We start from the raw sequence: 11,996 nt of genomic DNA, 5'->3' as shown, positions 1-11,996 counted from the left end.
GGGAATGTCAATTGGTCCAACCTCTGTGGAGAACAGTCTGGAGAACTCTCAGAAGGCTAGAAATGGACCTACCCTATGATCCTGCAATTCCCCTCCTGGGGATATATCCTAAGGAACCCAACACATCCATCCAAAAAGATCTGTGTACACATATGTTCTTGGCGGCACAATTTGTAATAGCCAAAACCTGGAAGCAACCCAGGTGTCCAACAACAGATGAGTGGTTGAGCAAGTAGTGGTATATATATACAATGGAATACTACTCAGCTGTAAAAAATGATGACTTCACTGTTTTCAGCCGATCTTGGATGGACCTTGAAAAAATCATGTTGAGTGAAATAAGTCAGAAACAGAAGGATGAATGTGGGATGATCTCACTCTCAGGCCGAAGTTGAAAAACAAGACCAGAAAAGAAAACACAAGTCGAACCTGAAATGGAATTGGAGTATTACACCAAAGTAAAAGACTCTGGGGTGGGTGGGTGGGTGGGGAGAATACAGGTCCATGAAAAATGATGAATGAAATAGTGGGGGTTGTATTGTTAAATGGGAATCTGGGGAATGTTATGCATGTTCAAACTATTGTATTTACTGTTGAATGTAAAGCATTAATTCCCCAATAAAGAAATAAATTATGAAAAAAAAAATTTGTAGGCTCCTGCCGGCTGGGCTAGCTTCACGGGCGGGTAACAGAGACGCGGAGACAACGGTTGGGCAGGGAAGCTGTATTTCTTTATTCAGGAACAACGATTCATAAACTAAGACAAACTAATCACCAAACAGAACTCTGCTGTCTCTTTGCGGCGGCGCAAGCACTCTCAAACTCTGCAACTCTCCAACTCAAGAACCCTGGAACTCTGGCGGGGTTCCTAGGGGCAGGGCCAAGCAGGCCCACGAAACTAACAGGACTGATCCAATTCTCTTGGCAGGGGAGAACTAGAACCCAATGTAAAGCATACAACAATTCCCCCTTTTCTTTTTAACTAAATGACTACAGTATCAAGGGTGTGGGGTGAACAGAAACCAATATCATACAGGCATTTTTTAAAAAAGAAACTGGCACAAACATGGAGAAACATGTAAGCAAGTATCAAGAACCAGTGAGCTGCCAAGGGAAGGCCTGAGGGGGCCATTTCTTGCCTCTGTGGGCAAAACTATCAGTTTAAAAAAACATTTTTTGTCTCTGGGGGGCGTACTTTCTTGCCTCTGGGGGACGTACTTTCTTGCCTCTGGGGAGCGTACTTGCCTCGACGGGCATTTAAATGTATGGGGGCGGGGAACAGCCTAGAGTCCCAAAGGCAGCTGGCTGTAATTTACTTATCTACTGCATCACCTCCCAGGTTGCCGTCTCTCATGTTTATTAAATTTTACTTTACTTTATTTCATTTTGCCCGTACTCATTGATGGGGTTCGGTGTCTTACATAATGACTCCACCACTCCTGGTGTTTTTGTTTTTTTTGTTTTGTTTTTACCAGTTCTGGTTTATGGTGGTGTGGGGGACTGAACACAAGACAGGAGCCTCAGGCATGACTGTATCTTTGAATAAATTATTGTATCTACCCTGCCATTCTTCTCTTTTCTTTGACACTGGTGAGAAACAGAGATAGGGAGAGGGGGGAAGAAAGAAACAGAATTAGAGATAAGTGTAGCACTGCCCTACTACTTATGAAACTTTCTCCCAACAGGTTGGGACTGGGAGCTTGAACCCAAGCCTTTGTGTATGCTAATGCATGCATTCTGCCAGGTAAATCACTCAGTTCTCCTTCCATTTATTTATTATTTTTTCATTTTTATTTACGTGGGGGTAATAAGAGCGTCTCTTTAAATTTTTTAATTGTTTTTTTAATTTTTATTTATAAAAAGGAAACACTGACAAAACCATAGGGTAAGAGGGGTACAACTACACATAATTCCTACCACCAGAACTCCATATCCCATCCCATCCCCTGATAGCTTTCCTATCCTTTAACCCCTTGGGAGTATGGACCCAGGGTCATTATAGGGTGTAGAAGGTGGAAGGTCTGGCTTATGTAATTGCTTCCTCTCTGAACATGAGTGTTGACAGGGCAATCCATACACCCAGCCTGTCTCTCTCTTCTCCTAGTGGAGTGGGGCTCTGGAGAAGCAGGGCTCCAGGACACATTGGTGGGGATGTCTGCCCAGGGAAGTCTGGTTGGCGTCATGTTAGCATCTGGAACCTGTTGGCTGAAAAAAGAGTTAACATATAGAGCCAAAAAATGCTGACTAATTAGGAACCTAAAGACTGGAACAGTTCAGATGAAGAGTTGGGGGAGTCTCCATTTTGTAGATAGTTAGTAGTCCTATTTTAGTTATATTCCCAAGAGCCCATAACTATACTAGTTTTTTTTTTCTCTTTCTTTCTTTCTCTCTTCCTTCCTCCCTTTCTTTCTTTCTTTCTTTCTTTCTTTCTTTTTTCCTGAGCCCGACATCTGATATGCAGGTGGATCCAAATTATTGTCTGGGGAGATTATGTCATGGCTGGAAAAAGGACCAGAAAGCTGGATCAGGGAAAAGAGTAGCTCCCAAATATAGGAAAGGCATATAAATATTGTTGACTGTAAACCCGTCAATTTGATCTTATCTGGGGCCCATATTCAGCTGAGGAGCCTATGTGACCTCTGCATCCCTATAGATCTGAGCTCACATTCTGTGGTCATGAGTAGGAACGTTCCAAGCTGCCCCAATTTCAGGACCCATCTTCCTCAGGTGGGACATAAAGTATGTTGTCCAGCCTCCCTTTGGAGGATGGAACATTCTCTACTGTGGTAGATCCACATGGGGGGCAAGGTCCTATGGGGACCTTACCAGAGCACTGCTCATATCTGGTTTATGGTGGATTGAACCTGGGACTTTGGAGCCTCAGGTATGAGAGTCTCTTTGCATAACCATTATGCTGTCTCCCCCCCACACACACACCTTTATTTTCTAAGAGCAAAATTTCCATCAGAGAACATCTCCAACTCTGTAAATATGATCAAGAGAAAACAGCCAACTATATAGCAGTAAATTTCTTACATGATCTCATTTATAATTTTCACAGTAAGTCTGTGAGGTTGACAATCTCACTCTTGTTTTACAGATGAGATATTGAGATGGGAAGTAACTTGCCTGAGATTCCTGGGCTCCTAAATGCTGGAGCAGGAATTGCCTCAGGTCTGTGTGAGCCCCAAGCATACACTCACAGTTCTCTGCCAGGGATCTTAACATCTGTGGCAGTAATCTGCTGAACTACTGCCTCCTCCCCCAGCTCCCTCTCTCCCCCCTCCCATCCCGCTACCACAATCTGTAGTCCACATATGCCTCAAAAAGGCGACAAATCCACAGATTGTCCTCAGAGGTTTTTAAAAATGTAGTATCATTATGCAAGAGCGGAGAGAATTGTTGCTGGAAACATCCTTTGCCTTACTCAGTCTTGGCATGAAAAATTTGTTCTAAGACCTGCATCTGACCACCTCTGAGCACCACAGACCTTGCTCTGGGTCTGTTCTACACGCTGACCTGGGAAGACGGCTTTCTGACACAAACTGAGCCTGAGAAAAGGCTTCTCTGGAGGCACTATGAGATCTTCCCTCATGCTGGTCGCCTGGTCTGTAACAACCTCTCCATAGAAAGAGGTTCAAAGCAGAGCTGCACCCTTGCTCAACTCCAGAGGGGACATTCCTGCAGAGCACAGCATGCCTCTATGTGCGGAGCTGCTCTCTGGCCTCCAGTGGTGGGGCTCTGCACCAATGCTGCTGGGCCTGCTAGCTTCAGGCCCTATGGCTTCTTAAATCCCAACTTGAGTCTGATGGATGGCTGGATGCTGGACTGCCCACATGTCTGGAATTCTTCCCGGGAGAAGCCCCAAGTACAGCCCCATAAATCAATAAACAAATTAATAAGCAAATACTGCTGTCTGCTGAGCTGAACTGGGACTCCCGGGCGAACAGATCTAAAATCAACAACAGACAGCTGCAGGGCATGCTGGGAACCAGAGCCCTGTTTCTAGGTGGGATTTTCAGAGACCCCTTGCTCCCCTTGCTTCCAGGACTAGAACTGAGGCTGTAGGATAGGATAGGTAGGGAAGGAGTAGGAGCTGACAGGCAGTGGCTGGGGGAGAGAGGCCATTGTCAAGTTAAATATCTGTCCTTCATCCTTCATCCTCACTCGCTCCAGTCTGCTGTTTTCAGCAGGAGCTTTGATCTAGGTACCTGATTCTTCTTCTTCTAGTGTTTGCCCTTCTTCCGTAGCCAGTCAACAGCGTCAGGTTGAGCCTGATGTAAAGTTTCGAGACCTCCAATTGAATCTGGAGAGGTGGCAGTTGTTGACTATGTGGGTCATAGTCTGTCTGGTACCTGGTAATGGTGTGGTAACAGAAAAGCCCAAATCCAGGAGAGAGGCACAAGTTACGGGAGCTGTGGCAGCATTATGGTGGCAGCATTGTGGCTTCTGTTCACTTCTCAGTGTGTGTGTGTGTGTGTGTGTGTGTGTGTGTGTGTGTGTGTGTGTGTGTGTGTGTGTGTGCGTTGCAAAGGGGAGAGGAGGACCAGGCAGGTAGAAGGAGGCTAGGTGGGTGCAAGTACCTGGGTGGCAATGGTGACCCCACCCCACCCCCCACTATGTGAGAGAGCAGGCAAATAGGACAGCAGGGCCTGGGGAAGACAGTCACTCCAGCTCTAGACAGCCAGCAGTGAGTCCTCCAGCAAGGAGACCCTGGCAGAAGTTTCTGGACTAGCCTTCCAGTCAGGCAGGCAGAGGCCTACCCCCTGCAGGGTGCAGGGAGCCAGGGCAGGATGCAAACAGAACTGCCTGGGTGGTTGAAAATAGACTCAACCAGACCTCAGGAGACACTCCAGCTGGGAGGCCAGCAGCGCCCTTTGCTGAAAGGGCTTCCTGAAAGCCGACTGCCTTCTCTTTTGTGCTCACAAATGCCACCCAATGGTGGCGAGGAGCTGAAGCTGAATAATAAAGCGGGGAGAGTGTCTGCCTGGGGTGCTGGCCTCTGGGCTTTCTGCCAGGGCTGTCAGACTTCTCAGACTTCAATCCCAACAGAGTTCAGGGACAAGGAAACAGCTCCACAAGGCAGAGGAGGGAAATGACCTGTCTTGTGAGGCAACAGAGTTCAGTCAGTGGGGGACTTCTGTTATGAGGGTTCTCCCCGCCTGCCAGGAGGCTGCGTTGGTGCCATGCTGGCCACAAGCTCTAGGATTCCTCAGCTCCTTGTGCTGTTGCTAATGACCAGAGCCATGGAGAGGGGTCTTGTTAAGTCACTTCTGCTCTCAGTACACACTTCAGAAAAGAGGGAGGATGTCAGTCCCAATGGCCTGTGCTAAGAAAGCTCTGATGGCCCCTGCTGGCCCACAGAATAAAGTCCAGACTCCTATGAACCTCCCAACATATCTTTGCTGATTCAAACAGTCATAGAGTCGAAGGGAGAGGGGAGACTGGGTGACAACTCACCTTCACCTTTGAGAGTGCACCTTTAATCATGACTGAGGACCTAGGGTTTGAGTCCAGCATGGGGACATTTCACAAGCAGTGGAGCAAAGCTGTGGCATCTCTCCTCACTCTCCCTTTTCCTCCGCCTCTCTATCTCTCACCCCCCTGTTTTGTTGAGGGTTAACTCTAATTAATCATTTCAAAGAAGACACTCTAACATAACATATGAAGGCTGACCACACACACCCCAGCATGTTCTGTTCCTCTCTTTTCATGGTACTGTGCATTTTCCAGAACACTCTTTTTTTTTTTAATTTTTTAAAAACTATTTTATTTTTGAGAGAGATGTAGTGAGAGAAAGACACAGAGAGAACACCAGAGCACTGCACAGCTCTGGCTTATTGTGGTGTGGGAGGATTGAATCTGGGATTTCAGAGCCTCAGGCAATGAGAATCTCTTTGCATAACCATTATGCTATCTACCCCTGCCTGACACTGTTTTTCTTTTCTTTTTTAAACTCTTTTTTAATTATCTTTATTTATTTATTGGATAGAGACAGTCAGAAATCGAGAAAGGGGAGACAGAGGGGGGGGGAAGAGACACCTGCAGCCCTGCTTCACCACTTGTAAAGCTTTCCCCCTGCAGGTGAGGACCAGGGGCTTGAACCCAGGTCTTTGCGCACTGTAATACGTGCGCTCAACCAGGTGCGCCACTGCCTGGCCCCCGACACTGTTTTTCTATCCTGTTTCCACTGTATATGTCTCTCATGCTTATGTGCTATTTTTACAAAGTCTATCTAACCAAACAGAAGCGCAAGGACAAGTGTCATCATCTCCAAAGGAGTGGACTCTTGATCATGAGACAAGTAACCTACAAAAAAAAAAAAAAAAAAAGCAAACAAACTTGAGGAAAGGACATGAAAAATGTCACAGTCAGAAGATTTCCTGTGTAAACAGAATTGTCTGCTTCCTAACAGTTGGCTGCTCTTTGCCTTGTGTCCACTATACCCCTCTGGTCAGAGTATTTATATTTGGCTATTCTCTCCATTCTGTCCCCTATATCTATCTCTCTGGTAAGTACTTTTTTTTCCCCCTTTTGTTTCCCTTGTTGTTTTTCATTGATGTTGTAGTTACTATTGTTGTTATTGATGTCGTCGTTGTTAGATAGGATAGAGAGAAATGGAGAAAGGAGGGGAAGACAGAGAGGGGGAGAGAAAGATAGACACCTGCAGACCTGCTTCACCACCTGTGAAGCAACTCCCCTGCAGGTGAGGAGCCGGGGGCTCAAAATGGGATCCTTCTGCCAGTCCTTTGCGCCACCTGCACTTAACCCCCTGCTCTACCGCCCGACTCAGGGTAAATGCATTTGTCCCTAGCTTCTCTCTGCCTCCACTACTCTCTATTTGGTGAAAATTTTTCTAATAATAATAATAAACCCTTTATCTCCTTCTGTATTTTACCTGCTGTGAATTTTTTCACAGACCCTCAAAACTGGCCATATACAAATGCACCTCATGTCTCTCACCCTCTATCTTAAAGACAAAAAAGAGTCCACCAGGAGTGGTAGAGTTGTGCAGGCACTGAGCTCCAACAATAACCCTACTTGGAAAAAAAAAAAAGCCATTGAGTGCCTGCCTTCTTGTCCCAAGCATCTTCAAGGAAGGTGTCAGGTGGTGACATAGAACAGGATAGATATGATTCCTACCCTTACAGTAAGCTTACAGTAAGTTTGGAGGAGCCTGACTCTTAGAGTTAGGAGCTGGGTGATCAAAACACTCTGTGGGGCAACGGGAGTGCCACAGGACCTAGAATGCCAGGGAGCGTGAGGGATATAAACTGTGAAGGTGGGAGGGGGCTGGCCAAGGGGGCAGAGCTAAGTCTATTTCCTTCCTGGGCCCAGGGAAACCAAGAGAACCTGCAAAACTGTAAGCTAGGGGGCCGAGAGATAGCGCATCTGAGAGAGCTCATGTACCATATGTGAGGGCCTGGGGCTGAGCTCCCAGTCACAACGTGGGAACAACTTCTCAGGGGAAACTTCACTAGCAGTGATATCTTTCCCCTCTCTCCCTATCTCTCTCTCCATCATCCTCTAACAAACAAACAAACAAACAAATAAATAAGAAGCTTGCTGGGAGTGGTGGGATTGTGCCAACACAGCCCCAGCAATAGCACTAACAATAACAAACAAGAAAAACTGTGAGGCCAGAGCACTGGGGCTCAAATCCCAGTCCTACCCCATTTCTTACTGTGTGGCACAGAATGAATTACTCCCCCTTCTGTGCCTTAATTTCCTTATTTGTAAAATACAAATAGCGATAGGGTGTTGTGAAGAGTAAGTGAGTTGATGCACATTATGTGCTTAGCACAGCTCCCAGCGCGTGATCAATGGCGTGGTGAAGTGTGACGCCTGATGATTCTGAGAGCACAGGAGGTGTGAGTTTGCGTCAGCACTGTGTGGTCTGGAGGAGGGAGAGAGGTAGCCTTGGAACAAGAGAACCTACTAAATATAGACGTGTGTGTGTGTGTGTGTGTGTGTGTGTGTGTGTGTGTGTTGCATTCAGTACAGTCAGTGCACTAATCTTAAGTGTACATGTTGGTCATTGTAACGTGCACACTCATAATCATCACACAGGTAAAAAGAAGTAAATAAATAGATAAACATTTCCATCACCCCCAAAATGTTCCTTAAGGGACATGGGCCTTTAACATGGTCTTCATCAAAGTATACACTCCAACAAACACGAAATGATTGGGTGAAGGGAGGTACTAGAATGAAAAATAAATTTTTTTTTTTGCCACTGAGGTAAATGCCTGGGATTCAGTGCCAGCACTATGAATCCACTGCTTCCCGTAGCCATTTATCCATTTTGTTGTTTTGTTTTTCTTTATTGTTTTTATGTGACAGGACAGAGAAATTGAGAAAGGATGGGGAGCTAAAGAGAGGGAGAGAAAGATAGACATACCTGTGGACTTGTTTCACTGCTCAGGTAGCGTCTTCCCTGCATGTGGGGAGCAGGGACTTGAACCCAGGTCCTTGTCCTTGATGATACATGCGCTTAACTGAGTGTGCCACCACCCGGCCCCCTGACCCTGCTTTTTCATTCAGATAATCTGACAGAGAGAGTGTGAGGCACCACTGCATCAGCTCTTCCCCCAGTGCCATAGGACCTTCTGCATGGTGCCGGGGCCCAAACCTGGGTAAGACATGCTCCCTACCCAGTGAGCTATCTTTCCAGGAAACTATACTTTATAATGTACATAATATGTTAACACAGCTGTGTATGTTTAGAATTTCTTAATAAATAAGCATACAGTTGTTGGGGATACAAACTGAATATCTTCCATTGTTCTGGGACTTTGACCTACAGGGTGGGGTGTTAGGGGGAAGGAGTGTTTTAGGGAGGATCTGGCTAACAGGAAAGGAGGAGGGAAATGCAACCAGGGAGAGAGTTCCTCTGACTCCCTCCCTGCTGAGTCACCCCCACCCCCCAGCTGTGTCACTTTTACCGGGAAGCTGCTCACACTTTGACTTTTTCCTTTTGGCTTTTGGCATCCACTCCCAGTCCTCCCTGTGGGTAAAAGATAGCCATGGCTCTGCTGGTGGCACTCCCAAACACCCCCGCTATATATGGCCCTTGCCCATAAACCGCCTCCATTGACCTAGTTTAAACGTGGGATCTGTTTCCTGCTGGGATCCTGATTGATATCCTCCAAAATGTTTTACCCTCATGGGTATGTGATCAAAACAGTTGATCCTGTCTGGGCAGCACTCCTCTTCAGGGTGTGTGGAGGGAGACAGGAGGGCACAGCACTGCTGACTCCCCCCTCCAAACTTTGAGGCTGCCTTAAGGTGGGAGCTGACTGAAACCCCAATCACAGTTCATCAAGGATCCCAGTCCAGAAGCCAAGTCCCTGGAGCAGTGTCCACAAACTCTGTCAGACCTCCTCTCAGGGATCAGCTCTTTGTCCATTTGTTCAGGTTCCTGAGACAGGGAAGGGCAGCCTGGACAACATAAGGAAAACAGAATAAAGTGTCTGTTTACAGAACTGGCAGCAAACATCAGGAGATGGCTCATCCTGTAGGGTGCACACTTTCTTATGCACAAGGACCTGGGTTCAAGTCCCTGGTATTACATGGGGACACCATGTAAGGGAGAAGCTTCATGAAAGGTGGTGTGGTGCTGTGGTATCTCTCCCTTGCACTCTGTTGTTTGTTTTCTCTCTCTCTCTCTCTCTGTATTCTTTTGGTTTTTTGCCTCCTGGGTTATCACTGGGTGCTCACAGGGCACTGCTTCTGTGGCCATTTTTTCATTTTTTTTAATAGAACTTGAGATGTGGGGAGATAGGGAGAGAGAAAGGTAGACACCTGCAGACCTGCGTTGTTGCTTGTCAAGAGACCCCCCTGCAGGTGGGGAGCCAGGGTCCTCAAACTGGGATCCTTGTTCATGTCCTTATGCTTAGTACTGTGTGTGCTTAACCCATTGTGCCACCACCTGCCCCCCCATCTATATCTAAACAGTTTTAAAGGACTTGGGGGGTGTCTACCAGGAACAGTGGAATTGGGCATGTATGAGGCCCCAAAGCCTCGGTGTCAAAAAAGTAACCATACAAAATGGTGTAGACTGGGTTTAGGGAAATTGCCAAAGGATGCTGTAGCAGTGCCGTCCAGTGGACATGGAGTGACTCCAAGGAGAACAACTGAGTGGAAAGCATTGTCTGACAGTGGGAACCAGGAGGAGAGGGACATATTTCAACCATCAGTAACCTGGCAGGAAGGGAAGCAGGGTAATAAACTCGCTCTCTCCAGACCCAGAAGGAAGGCACAGTCCTGGGGCACACCTAGACCTGTCAACTTTCCAGGCCAGGGAACAGGGTGCTGAGACATCACATTGCTGGGAGCATGAGTGTTTGAGGTGGGGTACAGGTCTGCCAAGACCCAGGGGAGCTTTCCTGAATACACACTGGAATTGACCTCCTTGGCTGTTCCCCACCCTACCCCCAAATAACCAAAGCCCAGTTCCATTCAATCCTCACTCAGGGATGAGACAACAGAGTGCTGTGCCAAGGAGAGAAGTATGAGCACTGCAGAGCCTGGAGGAGAAAGCAGAGGGAAACCAGAGCCAGGAATGTCAGAGGAAGCCTGAGCTCACTCCCAAGGCCCAGCAGTGCAGGCAGCTAAGCAGTGGCCCAGCTAATGCCCAGATGGAGTAGACTGCAGGCAGGACTAGCAGGGAAGAGTCTACCTGATACCTTCCCAACCTCAAAGAGAGGAGGCAAGGGGAGCTGGAGGAAAGGAAAATCTCCCTGCAGGATGAATGACACCCCTTAGGTTCTGGCTGTCCCTCTGGAGGACAAGAAGAGGCAGCCAGCACAGGAAGAGGAAGGGATCCCCTTCTGCCTCATCCCACAGAGGCTGAGATCCCACTGTGCCTCTGCTGACAGTCATTCTAGGCAGTTCCTGTGTTCCTTTGGGCTGCAGCATCCTCAGCTGGAAAGCGCCAATCACAGCACACACTTGCTGGGGTTCTTGGAGAAGTAAATGTGGCACTGTGTATGAAAGCATATGCTCTTCTCCAGAAAAACGGAGGATGGTAGGCAAGTGCCATCTTATGAATGCCCAGAAAGAATACTAGTCTCTAGATGCAGCTCTTTGAAGTCACAGGCCTTTTCCTTCCTTGTTTATATGATGTCTTCAAGACACTCTGTCCTACAGGATTCACTGCCAGGAGGGGAAGGAGGCCACCGGTGGAAGAAATGATACCCCCACTCCCCAAGAACTCTTACAGGGAAACTGGACAGGTTTTAGTGCATAGGAATTCTGAAAGGGGGCCAATTCCCCAGGGAAGGCTTCCAGTAAGCATGGCTGAATGATATCAGGGAGATCAGAGCTCCAAATAAGAATTATCCAGGGAGCTCAGCAGTGGCACACTTGGTAGAGCAGACATGTTAAAATGCACAAGGAACTGGGTTCAAGTCCCCATTCCCCACCTGTAGGGTGAAAGCTTCATAAGTAGTGCTTGTAAAGCACTCTCTCACCTCTCTCTCTCTCCCTCTCTCTCTATCTCTGCTTCTCACTCTCTCTATCTCTCTATATTGTTTTAATGAGAGAGATACAAAGAGAAAGAGAGAAACATTAGAGCACTGCTCAGCATTGGCTTGCTCAGTGCCAAGAAGGTTTTTATGCCTCCATCTAGTCTGAATGACAGTCTAGCAGGATACAGTAGTCTTGGTTGAAAGCCTTTCTCATTGAGTACTTGATAGATATCTTGCCATTCTCTTCTGGCCTGTAGTGTTTGTGTGGAGAAGTCTGCTGCTAATCTTATGGGTTTTCCTCTGTAGGTAACTCTTTGTTTTTCTCTTGCAGCCTTCAGGATCCTTTCTTTATCCTTATTCCTTTCCATTCTCAATATGATATGTCTTGGTGTCTTTAAGTCTGGGTTAATTCTGTTTGGGACCCTTTGGGCTTCTTGAACCTTTATGTCTTTGATGTTGTCTAGACTAGAGAAGTTCTCAGCTATTATGTCCTGAAGATTGCTTTCTTCCTCTCCCTCTCTTTCT

This window comes from Erinaceus europaeus, chromosome 4 (genome assembly GCF_950295315.1).
Source record: "Erinaceus europaeus chromosome 4, mEriEur2.1, whole genome shotgun sequence".
Classification (NCBI taxonomy): Eukaryota; Metazoa; Chordata; class Mammalia; order Eulipotyphla; family Erinaceidae; genus Erinaceus; species Erinaceus europaeus.
This window is presented reverse-complemented; position numbering follows the sequence as displayed.